Raw genomic sequence first — 6,036 nt, forward strand, 5'->3', positions numbered from 1 at the left:
TTTAAACTTGACTATTCATGATCTGGAAGGCACCTCTGAGTATCAGGTCTGCCTTCTCTTTGTGGAGAGTGTGGACTTCACATGAACCTAATGCAGCTTACTGTCTCCATTGCTGACCTCTGCCTTTTCTTCCCTCCAATTCTACTGACTCTGGAAACACATGATAATTCAGTATTGTTCAAAATGCATCTTTTAATGAAATTCTGCTTATTATCTTTTTAGTTATTAGTTAAGATATTAAGCAAAACAGAGTTACTTCTCTGGCACACACCATTACACATCTTATGCTAATGGCAATACAACAATTATAAAACAATTGCAAATATGAAGATAGAAATATCTAATGCTCTGCTAATTGGATTTCACGCCCAGCTCTTTGCCACCTATGGTTTTTGAAGCACATTCTATAAATGAACCTCATTACACTGTAAATCATTTTTCTACATTCTTGTTTATGACATATGCCACATCAATTTCCCATAATCTTGTTTACTAAACAAATTTAGTACCATTTTCAACATGAGAATCTAAAAAGGTATGAGTTTTCTTATCCAACTTATTAATGATTTTTTAAACTGAAGACAGAAGAAGAAAAGCAGTTCACAGGGATTTGTGGATTGATGTCTTAATATTGTCACATGTTGGTTTCCTCACTCAGTCCTCATCTGAAACATTTCTAGCATTTGGAAACGTGCTTGTTTTACTTAGGGGCACGTGTTTAAATGCAATAGCCAGACTTGATTAGATGGCATTTTGTGAACAGTGGCATCCATGGGTAGCTGCAGAATTGGTTCTCCTGCTTTAATACTTGTGGAAAAGTAAGAGCTTGTGAGGAGACTCTAAGCTTGGACAGTGAGAGATCCTGCCTAGACTTTTAGCTCTGCTGTCTTGATGTGTACGTCAGGATCCTGATCTCTGTTGGAATGCCCACAACATTACCACTGCCAAATCCCCGTGTCCCAGTGCAGCCCAGGAACTTTGGAGGAAGCTAGCTGCATCACGTGGCCGTGGGTTTGCATTCCATTGGGTACATAATCTGACATAAGTCTTTGAAATTGGAAAAGGGGTTTCAGAGAAAGAGGTTTCCTCTCTTCAAAGGCAGCTTCTGGAACACAAATTCTCTCCCTGTGAGTGAGCAAAAAATCTCGGAGTTCTGAGCAGCCGTCCTGCCACCATGAGGCGTAATCATCTTTGGGTTGTAGCTGTGATCATAAGGTACAAGGAGAAGATGTGATTCCCAAGTACTTGGCATCATGGAGCCAAGGCATCAAACCAACTCTGAGGCTCTGGACGTGGCATCCACATAGGCCAATAAAGCCAGTAAACCACCTTTATTATTAAGTGAGTTTGAGTTCATTTTTCTATTACCTGCCACCAAACACAATGTGATTGCTACTGAGATGTATATTGTCAGGGATCTCCCAAGACACAGAACCGATAGGATGTGTATCTCTACCTATATCTCTGTCTAGATAGATTGATTGTAGGGAGTTGGCTCATATGACTGCAGAGGCTGCAAGTCTGAAATCTGCAGGCTGGAGACCCAGCTGCATGAGTGTGAAGGGCCATGGATGAAGCCTCAGCCCTTGTATATGACTTTGTTCCAAGTGGCAGTGTGCATCCCTGTCCCGTGGTGTTCTGTACTCTTCCAGCCTTGCAGGGACCACTCTGCTCTCTTCCTGCAGAGCAATCAGAGTGGAAGATGGGGCAGTGAAGGTGAGAGGAGGAAGCAGGTACTTGAAAGAAGGAAGAATCAGTTTGTGGCAGAGAAGATGTAGTGTATTAGAGAAGGTAGTGGAGAGTGGTGTTCTTTTGCTAATAAAGAGATGCCCATGACATTTCAATTAAATCTGCAATCCTAGAGTAATGTGTTACATAGGGATCAGATAGAAACAGATGGAATTAAATTAGCGATGTGCCCTTGCTCTGGGTGCTAAGGAGACTGCATCAGGCATTGATAAAGATGGGAATAACAGATTATCAATTAGAAGACATCCATGGCTGGCTCAGTTGGTGGAGCATGTGACTCTTGATCTCAGGCTGTGAGTACAAGCCCCACGTTGGGTGTAGAGATTACTAAAAATATAAACTTAAAAAAATATCTCGAAGACTACATGAATATATGAACTAAATATCTAAGCTGGATGGAGAAATCAGATTGAAATTAAGACATGCAGCTCTGGAGTACAGGAAAACTTGAATTTAAGGAACAATAGTGATGATGCTAACGTGCGTATAGTAAAATTCCTATTTATAACATACTGATTGAATTTAATAGTGCTTTTGAGTATATATTTTTATATATAAAATTTCTGTAAACACAGAAGCTTGCTATTAAGTGGGTGCCTGTAATTTAATGCTTAGAGGAAAAAATAATGCTATCATAGCACTTACCTGATAGTGTTGAATGACTTACTTTCACATTATTTATGTTTCTGTTCATACATTCTGACCTTAGCCTACTGTGTGATATTTAGGATTACATCAGGTCAAGGTCTGTACACATCTCTGTGAACATGTTCTACTTTTTGTCCATGTGTGTGGAAATGTGGAAAGTGGTTAGTTCACATTTGTTGGAAAGAGGGGTGATGATTGCTTTGGCTGATGGGGTCCAGTGAGGGAATTACTGATCTCTGCATCATGTAAGTGCAAAATGGGATAAGTAGAATGATGTGGGATTGTCTTGTTGGCATTACTCAGTTATGCTTTGCCATCGTCTTTTCTTAACTATAATAGAAGATATTTTTGTTATTGAGTAGATTACTTTTCAACCAACTAAACAGAATTTGACATTTCTATATTTTCTCATAATAAAGGAGCAGCAGAGCAGACATTATGTTCTTCAGTTCCATAGTGGTTCATATTCCTTTTTATTTTTTAATTTTTATTTATTAGAGAGGAAAGGAGGAGGGACAAAGGCAGAGGGAGAGGGAGAATCTCAGGCATACTCCCTGCTGAGTGTGGAGCCTGATGTGGGGCTTGATCTCAAGACCCTGAGATCATGACTTGAGCCAAAATCAAGGGGTGGACGCTCAACCAACCGAACCCAGGCGCCCTCATATTCCTTTTTAAAAGGTAAAAAGTACCTGAGATATTTTGGGCAGGTCAGTTGAAGTATTTGTGGATATTAGAAATTAGGTAGGTAATATTTGGTGTAATGTCTATATTCATGTGCATATGCAGTAATCAGGAAAATATTTTGTGATTTGGAAAGTAGATTCCTATATTCATCTAATTTCTTTTTATTAGGGAAAATACCTTGTGTAAAATATAAATATGGACCATTCTCTGCTTTGCATTCTTGAAGCCTCTGTGTGTGTGTGTGTGTGTGAGATTTCTTAAAACCTATTCTTTTCGGGGCACTGGGTGGCTCAGTCGTTAAGCGTCTGCCTTCGGCTCAGGTCATGATCCCAGACTCCTGGGATCAAGCCTCGCGTCGGGCTCCTTGCTCCGCGGGAGGCCTGCTTCTCCTTCTCCCACTCCCCCGATTGTGTTCCCTCTCTTGCTTTGTCTCTGTCGAATAAAAAAAAAAAGAAAAAATCTTAAAAAAAAAACAACCTATTCTTTTCAGCACTGAAGAATAAAAATGGAAAGTTAAATTTATATTACAATTATGCAGTGCAATTCTAAAGGAGGTTTGAGGGTCTAAAAAGCTCAGAGGTGCTAATTAGACCCTCACCGAGGGGCCTGCTGTCCTGACCTGAACGTTCTCCCTCGGAAGGTGGGGGAGCACCCCTTTCTCCCTCCCCCAGCTCTGCATACTCAGAAGGGCCCAAGAGTCTGAGGTCTTGCCTTCACTGATGGAGAGTCCATGTTTTCCCAGCCAATCAGGAAGAAGATGCTTGTCATCCTGCCCCTCAACTTTCTGGAGCCTGAGAAGAAAGACTCATGGCCACTTTGGGTGTGAGAGATGAGGGGACAGAGAGGTGAGGAAAGTAGGCCATCGAATGTACTCCTCACTTGAAAGACAAAACACACTGAATTACACAGGGCAGCCTGCTGTTAAAGTAAATTTAAAGGATAGACCAGAGGAAAACTCAGAAAAAGACCCTAAATCTCATCTATAAAATAGGAGTGGGATGCCATGAAAAAGGGAGAAATTTACAATGAGAATTTAGTTTTCTTTCTCCTTAAAATTAGGAGTGGTGAAAATTAGAACTGACATTGCCAACACCTGGATTAGTGTAACTGAATTAATAGGCCCACAGGTGCACAGGGCATAAACTCTGAGGGCAAACATTCCCCCGCCCAGGCCATGTTTGCAACATGTTTTGAGTCTTAACATGTTCCCACCAATGTTCTGAGGACTTTACATGAATAACCCACTTAGTCCTTACAACTTCCTTACGAGGTGGGTCCTGTTACTATCTCCACTTTACACGTTAGGGAACATCACATCGTGTTTATGTAACCTACTTTCGGAGGCTATGTCACTAATGAAGCCTGTATCTTGGAGTTGGTACCCTGCTCGTATCCCTGTTTGCAGCCTGTGTATGGGGGGACAGCTATGGAGCAAGAGTAGGAGGTGATGTAGTTAAAAATATTATAAAAATTATAGCCCTTGAAATTAAAACTCAGACATTCACAGATCAGACATAGCTGAAGAAAAATTAGTGAACTAGAAGATGAAGCTGAAGAAATTTCTTAGTACTAAGCACAAAAAGAACATGAGAAATCCCAGGGATGCAGTGCATAGATCCAAAAGGCAGAAAATGCTTCTGATAGAAGTTAAAAAAAGGAATAATGGGGTGAATCAGTATTTGTGATAAAATGGCTGATAATCTTCCCAAATTGATGAAAACTGTTTTCAGACTGAAAAATTGTACCACCTGACAAATGCCATATGATTTCACTCATGTGGAATTTAAGAAACAAAACAAATGAGCAAAAGGCAAAAAAGAGGCAAAGCAAGAAACACCCTTAACTACAGAGAACACACTGATGGTCACCAGAGGGGAGATGGGCCGGCGGGGGCGGGGGGGGGGTGTGTGTGTGTGGGCGTTGCTGCAAGAAACAGGTGATGGGGATGAAAGCATGCACCTGTCCTGATGAGCACCAGGTGATGTATGGAAGTGTTGAATCACTGTATTGTACACCTGAAACTAATATCACACTGTATGTTAACTAACTGGAATTTAAAAACTCAAGTAAAAAAATGGATACAGAAAAATTGTACCACCTGCTAGGCCAGAGTAAAGACAAACAAGATGCACATCTTGACCCATCCTCATAAAACACGGCAGTATCCAGGGTAAAGACAGAATCCTGAAAAACTTAGTCAAGAGAACAGAAATTGCTTATAGATTAATGAGAAATTTCTCAAAAGTAACAACAGGTGCCTGAAGCTATCTGTTGGATTTCTTGGATTCCATACCTTGTCTGTCATTCAATATTGAAGTCAAAATAAAGACCTTTCCAGACATACAAGGACCTGGACAGTTTACCTCACAGAGACCATGTTGAAAAAAAAATGAGAAGATATTTTTGAGCATGAGGAATAATGAACCCAGAAGGATGCTAGCCAAGAGATCGAGGACATATTTATTTATAAGTATTGATTTTAGGATAAGTAATACATTTTCCTTTGGTACCCACACAATAGTAATGTCAAAGCAGCTGTGCTGTGGGGAGGGCTTTGTGAACTTGGAGGCAAGTGTGCGCATCCCAAGTTGTCTTGTGTTCAAGAGGATATTGGAGATACTGATTAATGGCTTTGCTAGAAAAATACACGTATACTTGCATATGTTAAAACTGTTGGAGAAATAAAATATATAGGTACTAAAAAATCCTAGATAAGGAAAAATCCTATATAGTGAAAAATCCTATATAAAGCAGTAAAGAATAAAAAAGTACAAAGAAAAACAAATTAAGTGAACTATCAGGACAATGTAAGTCCCAGTTTATCAGTAATCACAATAAACATAGCTGGGTGAGGGCGCCTGGGTGGCTCAGTTGGTTAAGCGACTGCCTTCAGCTCAGGTCATGGTCCCGGAGTCCTGGGATCGAGTCCCACATTGGGCTCCAAGCTCAGTGGGG

The sequence above is a fragment of the Leptonychotes weddellii genome, chromosome 2, assembly GCF_054177405.1.
Source record: "Leptonychotes weddellii isolate Sample4059 chromosome 2, ASM5417740v2, whole genome shotgun sequence".
Classification (NCBI taxonomy): domain Eukaryota; kingdom Metazoa; phylum Chordata; class Mammalia; order Carnivora; family Phocidae; genus Leptonychotes; species Leptonychotes weddellii.